Source organism: Meles meles, chromosome 15 (assembly GCF_922984935.1).
Source record: "Meles meles chromosome 15, mMelMel3.1 paternal haplotype, whole genome shotgun sequence".
NCBI classification, from domain to species: Eukaryota; Metazoa; Chordata; class Mammalia; order Carnivora; family Mustelidae; genus Meles; species Meles meles.
Genome location: NC_060080.1, coordinates 4,497,433 through 4,517,543, shown reverse-complemented (window position 1 = coordinate 4,517,543; position 20,111 = coordinate 4,497,433). Strand labels below are relative to the sequence as shown.

At 50.5% G+C, this 20,111-nt stretch overlaps 1 protein-coding gene across 3 annotated transcripts in view; it reads right to left on the bottom strand.

Annotated features, from left to right (window-relative positions):
• Positions 1-20,111, bottom strand: part of RNF144A (ring finger protein 144A) — a 109,472-nt gene that overhangs the window by 62,803 nt on the left and 26,558 nt on the right. The window contains exon 1 of one of the 3 annotated variants that reach the window (XM_045978928.1): positions 19,684-19,704. The exons of the other annotated variants lie outside the window; for them this stretch is intronic. The gene's annotated coding sequence lies outside the window, so the exon portion shown is untranslated. Of the gene's footprint in view, positions 1-19,683; positions 19,705-20,111 lie in introns of those variants that run through there. 3 annotated transcript variants of the gene reach the window in all.

The following is a 20,111-nucleotide window of genomic DNA, read 5'->3' as shown; positions in this document are numbered from 1 at the left end:
TTTCAACAGTGGCAATTTGTCCTTCTCCCAAAACAAACCTCAAAGCACAGGCTTGCAGGTTCTGGGAAGCCGCTCCTGCCGACCAGAGACGGCCCCATCTGCATCTCTGCTGTTTTGCTTTCCCTGGAAGGACAACATCCCCCACGCGGGGGGAAGCCCAACGCTGAAATCTTCCAGAAACGCCTGGCCAGCGTGTCATGGCGACATTCACAGGGCCGACCAAAGCACCTCTTTTCTTACTCAGTACGGGACTTCAGAAACAAGGCAAACACGGGCCGCACAGCCATTGTCTGTGTGAATGCCTTCTCTGGGACTGAATGTGTGACTGCAGTGTTTGGAGTGGGTTTTCCTCTCTTTCTTCTTTCTTCTTACTTTTTTCTTTATTAAATTACACTAAATGTTTAACTCTCTCAAGACTAGAATGGACATCCTGTTTCAAGATGGGAAACAATACAAGAAAACCCCAGTGAACCTGTACTGGCTGTGAAAACAGACATTTCCTTTTACTATTATAAAATTAATTACCAAAAATTAAAAATAAATGCCGTGCTTCTTTCACTGTTTACCCGGAAAAGACAGGGAAAAGGCTTCATCTATGGAGCCCTGATGACACAGCCCTGTAATGTTCCCCAGAACCCGGGGCCACGGGCCAGCCACCTGCACCTCCTGTGAAGTCACACCCACACGCCCCTGCTGTCGACGTGAAATGTTTACGTCCGTGTCTGAGGGTATAAGAGGGTATCCAACCCCCCATAATGGTCCCCCAAACTCATCAAACCCTAATCATACAGACCTTTCTGTAACTGGGTAATTGCAAGAAAACATGTTCCCTGCAAGAGGGGGCCCGGGGCTGGCAACCCACTGACCCAGGACCCCTCCCCACCGACCCCACGAGCACAGCTCTGCACACACCACCGAGCAGCCCAGCCTCCCGCCAAGGCCACCAGCACCCCCCGTGCAGCCACCAAGGATGCATCCCCTCTCCCCTCCTGGCCACATCACAAACTACTCCAGGCAGAGTGTTTTATGCATCCTGTGGTACCCCATCCCGGCAGCGCCCGGCCTGCGGAGCTGAGGGAAGCGCTCGTCTACGCACCCCTCCAAGGACGTGTCCCGCAGAAATGCTCGGAGGACTCGTTCCAACGTGGGGATCTGGCTTCTGCACCCACACTCCCCGCACCCTTTTCCATCTCAAACCACAGGACGGGGACTCCACGTTAGGAGAATTCGACCAGAGGTCTACCTGCTCTCTGGCTGCCGGTTTTGTTGTCTGTTCCTTTACTAAAATCTCTGCTCCTCTTGCAACGATTTCCTCTTGTCAGGCCCCTTCGCTAGTCCTTCCACAGCTCTGCCTCTGAGCTGGTCGTGGGGGCCAGTCGGTGAGCGTGGAGGCCACAAGACTCGACAACCAGTCTCCAGAGCAGCTCCCTGAGGGATGGTGCAAACCCCTACCGCATGCACACCGCGTGCCCCGCACCTTCCTCTCGTGTGCAGCTGTCTGGGGGCAGAAACTATATAAAATTCATCTTAAAAACCCCGATCGGTCATCCCACGAAGGCACGTAAAGGACATCTAACCCAGAAACCCTGGGTTTTACCTGAAGATGTGTCCTGAACCAGCAAGAAGGCCCTCCGTCTTTGCCGGAAAGGAAGGATAGACGGGAGGGGAGAAGGGAAGCAAGACACGGGGACGAGCAAGGGAAGGATGAAGGGAGGGAAGGGAGTTACCCTCCCGGGTCTGTCTGAGCCCCTCCTCTGGCCATGTTCTCTCCTTCGGTCCTTCTGGGTGGAGGCCCCCAGGGGACGGCATCTATGCGGATTCAGGTACACAGATTTGTCTGAGCAGGGAATGAAGCGAGACAAAGGGGCTTCACGGAGGAGAACAAGAGCCAAGGGGCAGCTCAGCCTATGGCGAGGTGCGTCGGGGCGCTGGGGGGGCCCGGGACTCCCAGCTGTGCGGCACCAAGGCCTCAGTGGGGACGAGGGAGTACGCAGAACCCATCCGACCGGGCGGGCGGCGTGTTAGCTCCGGGGCCCCAACAACAAACTGGGCGGAAGTTCTCTCACCCCTAAAATGCACGGACACGTGTCCACCTGAAGGCTCCTTGCCTGTCCCGTGAGAGCGCACATCTGCCTCAGCAGGTCAAGCCTGCGTCTGAAGTAGGGAACGTTCCTACCCCCAGGAACTCTCGACGGCACCTGGCCCCCCTCCCCTCCAGACCCCAGAGTGTCTCTGTGGAAGGAGCTGTTCAGAAAGCAGCGTCCTCACATGTCGAAACCCAGACACCCAATCTCGGGAGTCGAACTCCTTCCCCCAGACTTGAGAGCCCGAGTCCATTCTACATACAACTCATCCCCCCGAGTCCTCAGCTCCCGTGTGCAGGACAGTCTTCTTACTCATCCACCTTTTAAAATCACCAGTAGGTTGGGGGTCCTGGATGGTCGGTTAAGCTTCCAACTCTTCATCTCAGCTCAGGTCACAATGTCAGGGTCGTGAGATCGAGCCCCACGTCAGGCTTGGTGTTGAGCATGGAGCCTGCTTAGGATTCTCTCTCTCTCCCTCTCCCTCTGCCCATCCCCACTCTCTCTCTCCCTCTGTAAGAAAATAATAAAATAAAATCATTACACTCATGTGGTCTCTCTTCCATGGCCAACCCTACCACAATTCAAAGACCCCCTAAAGGTCGGCACCAGCCTCATGATGGCACAAGCCAGAGGAAGAGCATGGGGTCGTCCAGTCAAGAACCAAAGACATCCTCTGTGTGGGGGCCTGGGCTGGGTGCCGGCTAAGGACACCCCACCTCAGGAAGCTTACACGCAGCTGATGAAATAATTCACGTGCATAATTAACCACATAAAATAGAAAGAATAATGTTTGACTGATTGCCTGCTATGACCTATTTAAGTTTACCTATCCCATTGATGTAGCTGTTGCCACAGCCCAGAGAGATATACGTGTGGTACCCTGATTTTACAGATGAAGACATGAGCCAGAAGGTTAGAGCTCACACAAAATGGGACACGTGTTTACAGCAAGTGACGGGGAGTTTCCAAATGCCAACAGACACGACCAGTCCCACGTCCACCCTGCCATCCAGGGACATCAGCTCCAGGAGGAGGCGGCATGTCCAGGGGGCCTCATCAAGAATGCTTCACGGAAGAGGGCCCTCCGGGATCGGAAGGATGTCAGGCAGAACCACAGACGAGACACGGGCCCAGCCACGCTGTGGAAGCAAAGGCGCGGCCTGACGGAGACACCCACTGCAGGAGGAGCCTCGCCAGGGTTCCCATGTATGGAAATAAATGCTAATGGCCTCCTTGCTGAGCACATCTCATCTCTCCAAGCCCATGAAGATCTCCTCCAAGGCCGGATCTACGTCTCTCTTTGGATCCCCAAAAGCTGTACTCACAGAGCCCTGGACAATGTCAGTGCTTGACACAGAACTTAATGAACAGTTAGCATCCTGAGACAGACAACGCATTTACAGGAGTCCAATCTCAAAAATAAAATACCTCCAAACCGCAGAAAAGAATTCGTTCTTTCCCAGTCAGATCTGTGCTGCATATTATCATTTTAACACCTGAGTACAGTGAAAGGAAGAGAGTATAATCTGAATATAGGTCAAATACCTGCAGAGCAGCCAGCCTTTCCGTGACAGGACAAGGGGCAGCAAGAAACCCGTGAACCGACGTAACATTGGACGTAGGAAAAGAAAGGCCTTTATTCCTTCCCTTCCGGCCGCCGAAGCCTCCCAGGTCTCCGCGTGCCATCCCTGCACAGGCGCCACGCTCATCTTCATGGTATGGTTCCAAATTTTTAGTGCATTTCAAATTATGTGCATTATCAAATGATGTTTTAAAAGAGAAAATACAACAAAAGGCATAAAGCAGAAAAATGGTAAGTCCGCGAACCAAGAAAGACAGCAAGGGGACTAGGTTTACTTCAAACACCCAAGCACCACACACACACACACACACACACACACACACACACGCACACACACACAGCCCTTCGGCTGGCATTACACTGACCAATGACCTCACACCGTCCCTTTGCTGCCAAGGTCAAAACAACACGCAGGGGCACCTGGGTGGCTCAGTGGGTTAAGCCGCTGCCTTCAGCTCGGGTCGTGGTCTCAGGGTCCTGGGATCGAGTCATGCATCGGGCTCTCTGCTCAGCAGGGAGCCTGCTTCTCTCTCTCTCTCTCTCTCTGCCTGCCTCTCTATCTGCTTGTGATCTCTCTCTGTCAAATAAATAAATAAAAATCTTTAAAAAAAAAAAACAAACACGCAGGCCAGTTCTTCTGCAGAAGGACGTGCACAAACCACTCATGGATGTGCTTCTGGGAGCGGGGCCGGGACCCCGTGACACTCGCCGGGCACACACCGGGTGCGGGCACAGACATCACAGGCATGACCGCATCCTCTGTGGACGAGGAGACTTGGAGCCACGGAGAAGAAATAAATGCCGAGAACCAGCGAATGGCTCTTCTAACTCCCATCGGCCGGTCCGCACGCCAGCATCGTCTCACATACACCCAGCAGGAGTCACGACTGCTTTCTCGTTACTTCACAGACTGGGTCAAGTTCCTTTGGCTGTGTGCGTCGGTCCTCACCTTCTAGAACACAAGCCAGCCGCTCTCATCGCCCTGAGGAAGTAGCATCTGGGATCCTGCCCCCCTCCAACTCCACTGTTCTAACAAAACAAAAGCAGAGGTTCCCTTCCTGGACTGTCTTCCATGCATCAGAAGCAAACCTTCGCTAGGCTGCGTTTTCAAAAGTAAGAACGTAAGCTGGACTCGAAGCGCTGCCCTGGAAACTTCTGAGAGGCGCGGCTGGGCTTTGAAGGTGCCTTCCAACGCGACAGACGTTCACGCTGCACCTCCCAGCGCACCCCAAGGGAGAAACAGAAGGAAATAAAATCAAAGGGTTTCAATGACCAAAAAAACACGAAATACTGCACAGTTTACATTCCTCCTCCCGTGTTCCCATGTCGTTTTCCATCGGCCAGACTCTACAGGCAACGTGTGCATTCGTAAAGAATAACTGATTCTCAGCATCCTGGGGTGCAAAGTCTGGGGTAGGGTGCTTAGCAAGCAAAGGGTCAGAGCAAGGAAAACACAGAGCGGACCGTGGAGGCCCCACGTGAGAGCATGCACCGAGGTCGGAGACCTACGTCATGCCAGACAAGCCACGAGTGGTCCCAGGGGCCCGGACACCAGCTGCTCCAGCCACTGACATCTCCCCGGGATGCGAGCGACCAGATGGACCCCAGGGTCTCCGTGTTCTTAACCATCCAACTCCTTCACAGAAGTTCTCTGTCCCCGTCCCACCTCCCAGTCCCTCTGCTTCTTTCTACTTTTGCCCCGTGCCCCGACAGTCGTGAGCTCATCACAGAGCTGAAGGGGACAGAGCTTGGAAACTTCTTCCCGAAGGACAGACACCAGCGCTTCCTAACATTTAATATAAAGTGTCGCGTCCCAGCTGCGAGTGCTCTGCCGAGTGGTCAGTGGGGGGACTGCTTGTCCCTCACCACTGTGCGTGCAGACAGAAGTCACCCTTCTGAGCACACAAGCGAAGGCCACGACCCCCGAGGAGATGCAGGCCGGGCTCGGCTCCCTCGCGGCCTCAAGTCCACAGGGCCCCAACACGTGTGAGCTAGTGTATATGGAGACCAAGCAGAGCGCATACGAATGCTGCCCGTGACCCCGGTCTTGTGGCTGGAGGTCAGGGGCAGCGCGGACCGAGGCCCTGCAGCGCCAGGAGGTGCCAGCCTCGACCGGGAAGGCTCACTGCCCCACGCGGCCTCAGGGAGCACAGAACAGGGTTCTGGGTCCTCTACCCCAGCTCACAGCACACGCCCGAGGGGGTTTGGAAACAAAAGAGAAAGAGAACGTTCTGCTGCCAAAACAGGAGTGTTCTGTGAGCATGTGGCCTGCACGAGTGCTCAGGCCCCCGCGGGTCTGAGATACCCGGACGGTAGCCCCACAGCCAAGCACAGCCTCGCCCTCTGGTGACGCCACCTCCCCTGCCATGCACACGAGGCAGGCAAGGAGGACACAGCACGCGCATGTCTGACTTCGGTGTCCTTGGCACGTGCAGCAGAAACAGGGAGAGCCGCCTCTGCGACCCCAAGCCAGGCCCCACCCGGCATGTCCCCCTGCCCGCATTCCCAGAACCATGCCCTACTGGGAAGGATCCTTTGGGAAGTCAATTATGGTCACAGGGTCGCTCCCAGAATAGGGATGTGGCCTGGCACAGAAGATCCACATCAAAGCGCCACGAACATGCCCCTGTGATTCAGGAGAGGGTCAGCAGCGTGGCGGCTGAAGGCGTGGGTCATGGCTGCCTTCTGCCACTTCCCAGAGCACCCGTTGCTCCACTCGCCACGGGCTTCTGAGGGGGTGTCATACGGGTCACTCTCGCCAGATGTATGCTGACGAGTCTACACACAACTGGACATTTGGGCCTGGAACTTTCTCTTTAATACGCTGCTCTACGAAAACTTTCCTTCCAAACCAGGTGATAGCTAGAGGGGTAGGGAAAAAAGCAAGGAGGGCTTGTCCTCTCTTCTGTCCACTCGTCTGGGCTGTCTCGGTCGCAGCAGTTAGCAAACCAGCGGGCTTTGTCGTGAAACAGCCCTTCGACTCTCAGGACCTCTGGCCAGCCTCGCCAGGGGAGCGGGAGGTTGGAGCAGTGAGGAGGTGAAGGGAAGGCTGGCGGGAGGCTCAGCGGGACGGGTTCCAGTGCAGCACGGGAGTGCACGTGACCACCTTCCATCTGTCACCTCCCAGAACAATGTGACAGGAGCCCTGTGGCAGTGCACGTGTTCCCGCCATCCTAACCACCCTCTGGGGTCTGTTATGGCCTCACAGGGCACGTCCTGGATCAGGTGGCCTCGGTGGCAGCCTCAGCACCCTGAGAGTCCAGTACAGGCTGCTAAAACCCAGACACACTGGGACTGGGCCGAACCGGGGGTTGGGGGGGGAGGGGGTTGAGATGCCCGCAGCACCGACAAGGGGTTGTCGGGTTCAGAGACCAAGGAAGGGGTACCGCACAGAGGGACGTGTCTTCTACTTAAGGCCTTTGCAGGGCTGGTTGATTATACCCCTAGGGGTGCTCCAGGGACTCAGAAGATGCCAGACCAGAAGCCCCAAATAGTCTCAGTATTTAGAGACACAACAGTCTTACTCACGAAGCTGCCTGGAGGAGCACGGGGGTCCACAGCGCAGGGGCACCAACCCCCACGGACTCCAGGGCACCCTGCGCATCCGGAATGTGGGCTGGGACCACGCGTGCGGCAGACCAGCACCACCCCACCCCCCAGCAGTCACGGCCTCGCAGTTACAAGGGGACACAAACAGGGCTTGCATCCCGGCTGCTCCTTCACTCGGCAACACTCCCGTGTACGTCTGACCTCGGGGGGCCTCTCTCAAAGCCCAGCAGACGCAAGGCATTCCTCACTGGGCTCACAGCGCGGACACCGTCGAGCAGATCCGTGACCACCGCGCCCAGGCACGGGGTGGGGGGCTGCCCCAGAAGCCAGCACCAGGACAGAGAAGGGGCTTCTGTACCAGACTCGTCCCAGAGCAAGCTTCCTGCAGGCGCCTGACGGAGGGGAGGGAAGAAGCAGTGAAAAGCCCCCCTTGCACTCCAGCCCGGCGGTCACCAGGCCCTGAGAACATGAGACAGCAGCCAGGACAGGCACAGAGTCTGAACTTGGCCCCCGAGGCCCCGGGAGCCACGGATGGAGTTCCGAACAGGCTTCATGTTTGTCATTTTAGACCAATCATCCAGAGCCTGAGGGCGGAGAAACCGGCAAGAATGTGGAAACGGCCTCCGAGTCTTCTGTAGCGTGTGGACGCTATCCGATAATGAGCAAGGGAGTGGATGACACCTGATCAAGCCTTCCAGAAGCGACCCGCTGAGTGGGGCCGTATACTGGCCCCAGATGCCCGGAGATCTGAACAGAGCAGCTCCAGGACCTCCCTGGACACAGTGGAGAAATGGAGGGCGCGTCTGTGTAAGACCCAGCAGAGCTGGACTCCAGAGTCAACGGCACACCGGGGTCCGGAGCTCTCAGACACTCCGTCCCCTCCCGACCACAAGCGTCACACTGCCACCTGTCCGGGTGATCACGGGGACAGTGAGACACCGCGCACGGGGCGGGGAGAACACCAGGGGCGCTCGGACGACAGCGGGGAGGCGGGAGGCTCTGAACACCTCCGACCACGGCTCGGCCGCCCACCGCTGTGCCAGGTACACACGCGCGCCACACGCAGGCACACGGGGGGCACGGGGACAGTTACGGAAGGTGTTGTCCTCAGGGACTTTACCAGAAAATAAACAGCTCCGCCTGTGTGTCTTACCTCAGGAAAACAGAAACTCGCTATCGGCCAGCCGGCAGCCGAGACTCGGTAGAACCAGACACGGTTGTCTGGGAATCAGAGCCCCTTCGCGTGTCCTCTGGGCAGTTCTGGAACAGCCATGAACCCTAACAAGGCTTCAGGGACCACCTCACTGTCCACGGCCTGGGAGCACCCACCGCCCTGTGATATTTTTACAGCTTCTTTTGGAGCAAGGAGCTGCAGGATGGCGTACTCGGAATTTAACCAGTATTCAGTGCGCCCATTATAGCTGCAAACACTGCCTGCTCCTGCGTGCGGTTGGAGAGGTGGCCGGGAAGGAGCCCTGGAAAGTCACAGCACGGAAATAGCATGTGGCCCGTCCCTCTGCGGCCAGCAGTGAGAAGACAAGCGAGAGCCGGAAGCAGACAGAAGACAGGGACGAGATGAGTCCCCGCTACAGGACACTCCGCAGACTGCTCCCCGAGCTGGCGGCCTCCCCGGGAAGCCCACGGCAGGCCCAGGGCTGGGGTTGAGGAGATGCGGCAAGTCTGGCTGGGAACCTGGGGTACCCCCAAGCAAAAGGGCAGGACAGACAGGAACTGGCATTGAAGAAGTCATTCACGGTGGAAATGTGACCTCTTGTCCTGGTTGGCTCCACGGGGAGCAGCCACGCTAGCCGGTGGTGGGAACGAGGGGGGGGGGGCAGCAGAGCCCAGGAGTAGCCGTGTAGACGTGAGCTCTGCTCCGGCCACCAGCCGAGCCGTGACCCGCTTGGAGCCCCCAGATTCTCTTCTGCTGAGAGGGAGGGGCTAAAGGCACAGGAGTGTTGGTGGACTCTGCAACTCCCCAGCTCGAGCAGAGGCCAGGGTGAGGAAGCCTTAGCTAGCGGGGTCAGGTGCCCCAAATCTGCTCCAGTCTGAGTCGGCTCTGACTTATTTCCATTTATCTTTAAGACATTGGCCTACCGTGAAACTTATTTGAAGAAAGGGCCGCCGCACCACCACCTCCCCCAAATAACTTTGGAAACTGCTATAGCACGGAGCTCCATGACTTCCTTTGAGCTGAAGGTTCTACGCGGCTACATCCAGACACACGGGTGTTGCCATACAGGGAAACGTGCGGGAGGAAAGGCCCATCTGATCGGCCCTGACAGGGTCTGGTACAGTGCCGCAGACCTAATAAACACATAGGAGGGTGAAACCCTGGTGGGTCCCAGAAGTTCAAGTCCCTGAGAAAAACACAGGACAAAGAAGTTGCTTTTAAAAATCTATATATGCTATTGGCCTTTTCTTTTGTGCCCGGTCATGGTGTGAGCCCCCTTATATACATGTTGATACACTATAGAAAATAAAAGTAAAATGAAATTATAGAACTAAAAAGTCTACAATACCATACTGAAAATAACTAGTTTTGACACTGTCCTGTCTTTTCTTTATGTTTATGGATGGATATTCATGGAGGAAGGAACTTCTCTACTTGCGTACATGTTGGACCTGGATCATTCACTCAGTCCAAACTGACGGATGAACAGGTCTTCACACTAATACTCGCACATAATAACCCTTCCTGACTGAAGGGTTAGCGCCCTCCGGGATACTCCCAATACAGAAATGGACCTAGGACGCAGGAGACCACACCTTTAGTAGCAACAAAGATGTAACGACCTTAAAACAAAAAGGAGAGACAGCTACTCCTCTCAGCAGAATGAATTATATCCTATAAAGGTCCCTCACACTGGAAAATAACGAAAGCCCAGTTAAAATACTGAACCAAGAAAAACACACATAGCTTATAAATCTGAGTCAATCACAGTGTTCTACAGCTTTGCATATTTTAAAAACCAAGGAGTTACAATATTTGTCTTAGACTTTATGTATAATATATGGTAAAATTTCAGCAGCGTCCACTAGGAGAAAAGGAATAGAATGTATAACTGTCCAGTCATAAAAGGAAAAAATTACAGTAAGATTAGAAAGAAATGAAGATGCATTTTTAAAAAAAGGAAGAGGGGTGTCTGGGTGGCTCAGTGGGTTAAGCCTCTGCCTTCAGCTCAGGTCATGATCCCAGGGTCCTGGGATTGAGCCCCACCTCAGGCTCTCTGCTCAGCGGGGAGCCTGCTTCCTCCTCTCTCTCTGCCTGCCTCTCTCCCTACTTGTGATCTGTTTGTCAAATAAATAAATAAAATCTTTTAAGAAAATTGTAAAAATATGGGAGATATAAAAAGCACTATCAATGTAAATTTAATAAATATGTAAACCTCATAATCAACAAAGTGAGAATTCACAAACTTCTTGAAACTATACAGAACTTACAAAACCTGAGACCACATAAGGGCATAAAAAAATGACCCAGCAAATTTCAAATCATGGTATCACATGGACCAGGCATTCTGCACTCAGTGCAGTCAAGACAGACGTCAATGATGAAAAGAGTCCCCAGCTGTGAGAGCTGTAAAAGACTTCATAACTCATGGGTTCAGAAGAAAGTACAGAACAATGATAAGAATATTATTTAACCAAAGTTGAGATGCCATTAAAGCGGCACTGAGAGGCAAACTGATTATCTTAATGCCTCTATTAGAAAAGAAGCCTAAAAGGGATTGAGTTGTCTGAGGCTTAAGAAGTTAGGAAAGCAAATACAGAATAAACACAGAGTAGAAGGAAAGACCCATTACAGATAAGAACGAAAATAAAACACAAATAAATCTAAAGAGAATCAACAAAGCCAAAAGTGTTTTTCTTTGAAAATAATAATAAAATGTACACTCTTTGGCAAGTTGGTCAAGAAAAAAAAAGAAAAGAAACTATATACGTAATGAAACCTAAATAGCAGAGACTTAAAATTAAATGAGTAATTTTGTACTGATTTTAACTTGAAAAGGGGAATATTAAATAGACTCCTAGAAAAATATAATTTAAGAAAACTGTCTCAAAAAGAAAGGAGTTCAGGGAGCCTGGGTGGCTCAGTCGGATAACCCTCTGCCTTCAGGTCAGGTCATGATCCTGGGGTCCTGGGATTTGGTCCCTGCATCAGGCTCCTTGCTCAGCAGGGAGTCTGCTTCTCCTCCCCTCCCCACAACCCTCCGCTTGGTGCTTGTGCTCTCTCTCCCTTTCACTCTCTCTCACAAAAATAAATAAATAAAATCTTTTTAAAAAATGAAAGGACTTCAAATAATGTTATAAGCCTTGAAAAAAAACTGAGCAGATAGAAATCCCCCAACAAGGGAAGCGCTAGGGCTTGTTTTCAGCTGAGTGAGACCAAAATTTCGAGAGCAGATAATTCAAATCATACACAACATCTTTCAAGGAATAGGAACAAAAGAAAAAAAAAAAAAACTCTTTGACAATCAGACAAAAGCAGTTAGAGTAAGTAAAAATATAGGCAGACTCACTCATGAGTAAAGAAAAAAAAATTAAACAAAGTAAGACCAAATAGAATCCAGATGTGTATCAGAATTGTATTTAGGGGAGAAAAGTCATAAAGTTGAACGAGCTGGATTTACCTTAGGAGTCCGAGAGACTTTGCCATTGGAATAACACCTGTAATACAGCACAGTAAGAGGAAAACAGTGGCAACTACAAGGTCATCTGAACAGATGCAGAACAGCCTCTGATAAAACTCAATATGCATTTATGATTAAGAACATAAAACACAGCTCTGCGAAACAGAAGCCTACGGGAACTTCCTTAACCTAATAAGAAACATTAAAAAAAAAAAAGCAACAATAACATCATTCTTAATTAACTTAGAATATTCCTTAAAAAAAAAATCAGGAAAAAGGAAAAGATACCTTCTATTACATCAATGCAACATTGTATTAAGGAGCGAAACTCAGACAGGAAAACAAGAAAAGAAGAGAATTGAAAAGGAATAAACAATATTTAGTCACACATGACTTTCTATATATGAAGATCTACGGACAAAATATTAGAAATACTGAAGGCTTAGTAAAACAGATAAATGCAAGATCAACATACAAATGTCAAACACATTTTTATCCTCCAGTAAAGATGGAAAAGCAGCCCAGACTAAGGGGCCTAGGACCAAACGTATACAAAATGTATGTACCTAGGAGAACACAGAAGATGGAAGACCTAGCTACAGAGAAGCATAAAACTACCAAAAGAACATTTGTGAAGACAAATGTAAAGACAGTGATAGGTACAATGTTCATGAATAAGTATAAAAAAAAACTAACCTAAATTCTTTATAAACTGACATACAGAACTAATGCAATTCAAGCAATACCCAAAAGGTTTTACTGTTATAATGGCTGTCCTGTTGTTTCATAAATTAACTTTAAAATTTCTACAGAACGTCAAATGTCTGAGTACAGCCAAACATCACTCAATAAGAGGAAAAAGGTGAGGGGACCAATTCTTAAGTCTTCGTAGAGGGCTACAGTAATTAAGAGAATGATGGGGCACCTGGGTAACTCTGTTAGTTAAGCATGTGCCTTCGGTTCAGGTCATGATTTCAAAGTCACGGGATCAAGCCCTGCCTCAGGCTCCCAGCTCAGCGGGGAGTCTGCTTCTTCCTCTGCCCCTCCCCCCACTCATGCACACACTCTCTCTCTGTCTCAAGTAAATAAGTAAAATAAAATAATTTTTAATTTTTTTTAAAGATTTTATTTATTTATTTGACAGAGAGAGATCACAAGTAGGCAGAGAGGCAGGCAGAGAGAGAGAGAAGGAAGCAGGCCCCCTGCTGAGCAGAGAGCCCTATGCGGGACTCGATCCCAGGACCCTGAGATCATGACCTGAGCCGAAGGCAGCGGCTTAACCCGCTGAGCCACCCAGGTGCCCCAATAAAATAATTTTTAAAAGAGCATGCTGCAGGGACGCCTGGGGGGCTCAGTGGGTTAAGCCGCTGCCTTTGCCTCAGATCATAATGGGTCCTGGGATCGAGTCCCACATGGGGCTCCTTGCTCGGCAGGGAGCCTGCCTCTCTGCCTGCTCGTGTGCTCTCGCTCTCTTTCTGACCAATAAATAAGTAAATAAAATCTTACAACAAAAAAAAGAGTGCGCTGCACTGATACAGAGCTGGGCAAAGGAATGAACACCGGGAAGAATGACCCGGGAAGAAACCCATGCACAGATGGAAACCAGAATGCACGACGGAATGTGTATTTCAGATCAATGGGAAGAATGTATTATTCAATAAATGGTTCTCGGTAACTTATTTTTCCTATGGATAAAGATCATATTTGATTCCTACATCACACACCAAAATTAACTCCACATAATGTTAAAACTGGCAAAGGAAAATAGAGAAGTAACTTCTGACCTCAAGATACAGAAGAGCGTCTTAAACGAAAGGTCCCAAAGATAAAGGGGCAAGGTTGGCACTTTATTAAATACGCTAAAATCCAGAACGTCTATTCATCAAAAGACACACCTTGTAAAAACACCGGGCACAGACGGGGACGTAGTAGTTCAGCACATGAAGCACGCACTGCTCTCAGAACATATTAAGGATGTTTTCAGTGAGAAGAACACATCCAATCCAACAGAAGATGAGAGCAAAGAGACGAATGGTCTTTTTACGAGGAAACAGGTGGTGATTAAGCGTGCAGAAAGCTCTGTGCTCCGGGCACCTTCCGTTCGCTCGACTATAAGCTGGGAAGAACTTGAGGAGCCCACAAACACGAGCAATGGGGTACGGCAGGCAGGGATCTTCCAAGAAGCCTATTCAGTGCTGACGATGATGCACACGGGTAAAATCACTTCTCAAATCACTGCGCTTTCTCCTGAAGTTGGTCATGAATGAGCCTGCGATTCTGTCTCTCCCTCTCTCTCTCCCTCTCCCTCCTCACCCCCCACCACTTGCTTGCTCATGCACTGTCTCTAAAGTTAATAAATAAATCTTTAAAAGATAGCTCCTCCTGACTATACAATCAAAAAAAATGCAAAGACCTGGGCGCGAATATCAACGGCAGAATGTTCTGGGCCAGACAGTGAAATCCCCCAACGCCCCCTGGCAGAAAGACACACGGATTGCTGGGTGTCGACACTGTCTAGTACCCAGAATGGGAGGGTGAATAAATTCATCCACAGAGAGCCATGCGGTGAAACCGCAAAAACAGAGCACTGGGCAGACAGGTCTCCTCACAGCCGGAGCCCGTTTCTCAGAGTCAAATTCTACAGGGTTAATGAGACACACACCACCCGGGCTCCCAAGGGAGGGTCGGAAGGCAGATGGGGGAGGAGCGTTCATAGGATGCCGCAGTATTGACGGCATCTTTGCATAGGACACAGGACGGTCCCTGCACGTGGTCCGTAACTCACACACGTGAGGACGTCGTGTGTCACATCGTACCTGACACTTCCTTAAAAGCCCTCTTTGGAAGGGTTCCAACTGCTTATCCGGTTTACATTTAAAAAGGTATCTTTTGGGGCGCCTGGGTGGCTCAGTTGGTTAAGTAGCCGACTCTCTATCTCCGCTCAGGTCATGATCTCAGGGTCCTAGGTACGGCCTGGTGGCTTTGGGCTCTGCACTCAGCAGGGAGTCTGCCTGCGATTCTGTCTTTCCCTCTCCCTCTCCCTCCTCGCCACCCACCACTTGCTTGCTCGTGCACTCTCTCTAAAGTTAATAAATAAATCTTTAAAAGATAAAATAAAGATCAAAAGGGTAACTTTTCATGAGTACTACATTTTTCTAGATGAGTAAACCAAAAAAAAAAAAAAAATCCTACTGGTTTTCTCTGGGGAAATCAAAGAGACCATTTAAATTGGTATTTAATATCTTCTCTGTGGTTTTACTTTCATGATTTTACTATGTGTATGTACCTATTTAGAAATTAAGGAACCAGCTTGGCTGGTAAACTTTCAGAGTGCAAAGTCTGAGGCTAAGAGAAAGGACGGATCGTGGATGGATTCGGAAAGCCCACTGGTGACTCGCCAACTCCGAATTTAAAGAGAACGGGGATGGTCTAGCCGAGCGGTTGGCCAGATCTCTGAATGGAAATTTTGGCAGATGCCCTCGCCCTCTCTCACCTCGATCTCCGTCACCAGAGATGCAGCTCTGGGCTGCAGAGGTCCAGATTCAACTCCACACCAGCTCTTATCATGATCCTTGGTACAGAGGACATCCTTCATGTCCTGTCCTCTAACGGACTTTTTTTTTTTTTAAGACATTTTTTTTTAAGATTTTATTTATTTATTTGACAGACAGAGATCACAAGCAGGCAGAGAGGCAGGCAGAGAGAGAGAGGAAGGGAAGCAGGCTCCCCGCTGAGCAGAGAGCCTGATGCGGAGCTCGATCCCAGAACCCTGGGATCATGACCTGAGCTGAAGGCAGAGGCTTAACCCACTGAGCCACCCAGGCGCCCCTAACAGGACAGGAATCTTGCTCGGAACATGCACTTTTGATTTATTCTCTGTTCTACTGAAAAGTTCTTGATTCCTTTACAAAAGAAAGAGTTTTGTGAAATGTTTTCTCTGGGCCAGCACCCTCTTCAAAGATTATGACATGTGATTTTTCCCCATCTTGAAATGATTTATACACAAAACACACTGTTTCTGGTTGATCCTCACATGCACTTACTCATACAGTGGAAAAATCACAAAATGCTCCCCATTCCAATTTTTCAAAACCCTACATTGTCTTTGATCTCCTTGCTGGGGGGTTGAGAAGGTTACATTCTCTGGTGCTCTCTCCAACTCACACCACAGTGCCACACTGGAACTGCACAAGGGGACCCAGAACAAAACTGCACGGTACTGGGTGGCCATCTGCATGGCCTACACTTCCAGGGAGAGATCCCCAAAGCCCACTGGCACCCCTCCTTGCCCACACACCAACCTTGCCCATCCAAGGTCTCCGCAGTGATAGTCCTAAACTCTGCAAATAATTCATCGGATTGCAGTACCTAGGGCCACTCCCCTAGCTGGGCATGGTTCCTAACAGGACTCCCACAAAGCACCAGTTCAAGATCATTTTGTTCCTAAGCACATATATGTGAACGGATCATGTGTCTAAAATAATGAAACTTCTTCCATATATATGCCCAAAATCACATAGTAATCACATAAAAACTAGCGTTAGTGATCCACCAATAATTTAATTGCTGGATCTTCCTACAAAAGCAAACCTTGGGAACCCACCTGATCTGTAAGAAAACGAATTACCAAGACATCAGTCATGCAAGGCCCAATTTCTGGGAAGTACATCAATACAGTGGACTAAGGCTATAGAAACGCTTTAATCATACTCATTACTTTTTCTCTTGGGGTACCTTATTTCAACCAACATACCCAGAAGGAATTTGAAAAATTATAAATTTTAATGTGCCTTTCCATGTAAAATATCTCAGTGCATGACTCTATTATAACAATGCTTCAGTTATATGTTTGTGCTTATTACTTGCATTTTTAGTTTGTTCTAATAACTTAAGAGACAAAGATCCTTTTCACTGCCAAACCAGTCAGCCAATGAGATGCCCTTTCTATCATCTTCGTATTAAATTCAAATAAATGTGTTGATAGATAGATAGATAGACACTTTTTAAAATATGAGAAATAAATTATGGAACACACTCGTAAAATCAATTATTAAAATCAGTAAAGTCAGAATGAAAATGAGTTGAGGTAATTGAATTATGTTATCCATTTGACAATAAATTATAATGACCCAATACTAATGGTTTCCTCATTGATATTTCATCAAGCAATGTTAAATGTAGCTAAGGTCATAAGTTATTTATGTAACTCTAAGTACAGGAGAAGGCATGAGATTTCTTTGGTAACTCTGTATATGCAGGAGTCTATGAAGCTCTGTTGTTAGGCTTTTAGGAATAACCAAAGGAACTACTATATATATATATTTTTTTAAAGATTTTATTTATTTATTTGACAAACAGAGATCACTAGGCAGAGAGGCAAGCAGAGGGAGGGGAAAGCAGGCTCCCTGCTGAGCAGAGAGAGCCCGATGCGGGGTTCGATCCCAGGACCCCGGGATCATGACCTGAGCCGAAGGCAGAGGCTTAACCCACTGAGCCACCCAGGTGACCCGAAACTACTGTACTTTTAAAATCAGGGGGAAGTCCCTTGATTTTGTTAGGTCACATGATCCAACTTTCCCTTCTAACTCTTCGCTGCTTCCGATCTTCTCTTCGTATCAGAAGCACCATGGCCCTCAGTGAATCTGTCCAGAACACTTTTTTCTGGTTAATCCTATTATTACCCTTCACAGATGTGAGTGGCTCTCCATCAGCCACGGATTGATTCTGACTCCCAATATGCAGGGTCCTGCACAGGTGGCTGCTGAAACCTCTGTCCACTCTCTCTGTCCCCATCCCTGCCCCACAGCCGCTCACAGGGTCTGGTTCCCAGCATCTTCCCGGCCTCAGCACCCACTCCTCATCACCTCCGTTTTGGAAACTGGAGTTCCACGCGGTCAGCTTGTTAACATCAGTCAGAGAAACATTAAAGCGAAACACCTAAGTTCCCTGGTCCCTCGCAGCCCCACGCACGACCTTGCACATGACTGATGCCCACGGAGGTGAGCCGCTGACCTGTCCAGAGAGGCCGGCAGTCCCAGGGCCGTGTTCTCTCTCTCTCTCTGCCGCTCGCACCCTCCAACCCGACAGGTGGAAACCCAGTGCTTGTGGAGGCCGAGCCCAGCCTCACACCGGCCGGTGTGAGCTAGAGCAGCCCAGAGACCAAAGCTGCCCAAAGCCCTCCCACAAACAAAAAAAGAGACAAAAATAAATAAAAAGAAACTGCAACTGAGTTACACACGGAAAATGTGCTTGTTAGGATTTATCTGAACAGAGCCTTCAGCCACGGAAACTCACAACAGCATCTCTAACTGTTCTCATTTCTAAAAATACCGCCCGTTTAACCCCCGCAGCCACTCTGAAACCCAGAGCACTACTGATGTTTTTGCTGCTAGTTAGTGTTTCAAAGGACCTTTGCCCTAAAGCTTCACTAGCCCAGAGCAGAGGTAACGGGAGGCCTCCGCGTGGGCCTTTCCTGGTGCTGGGTCACGGCCAAGGCCAGGCTGCAGCTGCTCAGCCCAAGACATCTTTTTTCACCAATGACATCCTCCACTTGACGAGAAAAGCAAACCAGAATTATCTTTCAGATTTAGCTACTTCAATCCCCAAAGTGTGAACTGGGGGGGTGGCTCTTATTCCATGAAGACTGTTTCTCTTTCTAAATCCTAAACATTTAAAAATAGCTCTCTGCTTGGGCTGGAATGTCATGTTCTGGTATTTTGGCCTCTTCAACGTGGCTCTTTTTTCATTCTGAAGCCATTTCACGGCTCCTGGAATTTGCTGGAGACAGACTCGCACACAGAACGTCCTGGGAGGTGGGTGTGGGCAGGACAACAGGCCAGTCCACCCGGCCCCAACGCGTTTTCTCCGGGGAGCTTCCCTGCCTCCCTCACACCTGCGGACCCGTCTCCCTCTCGCGCCGGCACAGGCACACGCCCTGCTCAGAAAGATGCCACCGCCCGAAAACGTTCATGTTAGGTTAAAAAGCAAAAGGTGAGCAAGAGCATGGCCTCTAAGGCACGTGAGGAATGGGAAGTAGCAGCTGCACATGTCAACGTTCGCATTTCCTCTCTCTTTCCACGGCGCTGAGGTCCTGCCCACCTCCCCACACCTTCCTCTGCCCGCACGAAGCACCGTGCTGCTGGCCGGGGGCTCCGGGCTGGGCAGCTACGTACCCTTGCCCATCGGGGTTTGCGGGATGGCTGGGACGGGCCCTGGGAAGTCAGGCAGGGGAAGCCGGGCCTCACAGGGAGGAACTCTGGAGTTCAGGCACCTGCCAAGGCCCCAGATCCCTGGTTCCCTGCACAGCTGCAGCCGAGCTCTGGTGTCTGTCACCCAGTCCCACCACGGGCCCGAACTGGTCAGCGGTGACCCTCCTCTGTGCCCTTCCACCCATCGTCCGTGCAGCCCAGGCTCTTCCTCACCGCCCCTCTGCATCACCCTCTGCAGCTCCGCAGGCCAATCGCCCTCCTGCATACAAGGTCGACTCACACCACCCTCTCACTCTGCGCCCTCTGCTCGGCCAAACAAGAATTCGATTCTTGACCTACTGGGGGCCTCTGCTCCCCAGCTGAGCTAAGGAAACACACGACCTCCCTGATAGGGGTCTTGCTTCAGGGGCACGCCCAATGCTACCACGTGACCACTCTTTCTAGAGGACCTTTCCTTCCTTCCCCGGTCTCCCCAAACTCACAACCCCTCCTCCACCATGGCTGCCTCCGCTGGCCGCCTTGTTTCCCATTTCACAAAGAAAATAGAAGTGATCAGAAAACTGCCGAGTGAGCACCACACCTGGGTCCCCACATACCTGTCACAAGCCTACCCTCCCCCCACTTACCTGCACGCCTCTTGAAGCAAGAACTGCTGGTACACAGACACAGCTCTCACCTGCTCAAGAAATGACCGCAACAGCCCCCGTCCTACATTATCAATCTTCCACTCTCTGCTAACTTGCCACCAGCCTGCAAGTGTAATGTTAATGCTTCCAGCTGAAAATTAAAGCTCTCAGCCTTACTTACCCAGACACCACCCATATTCTGCTCCCTTTGCGGCAAAGCTTTTCAAGACGGTTGTCAACAATATGTCTCCAACTCCTCCCCTCCATCCTTCCCTCTGAACTCACTCCGATGGCACTTCTGCCTCCCACAGTCACCAGACCCACTGGCCATTTTTCTCTTCTTAACAAAGCCACCAACTACCTGCCCGGCACTGACCCAAAGAACTCTCGGCCCTCATGTCACCGGACCGTAGCTCCTGACTCCCTGC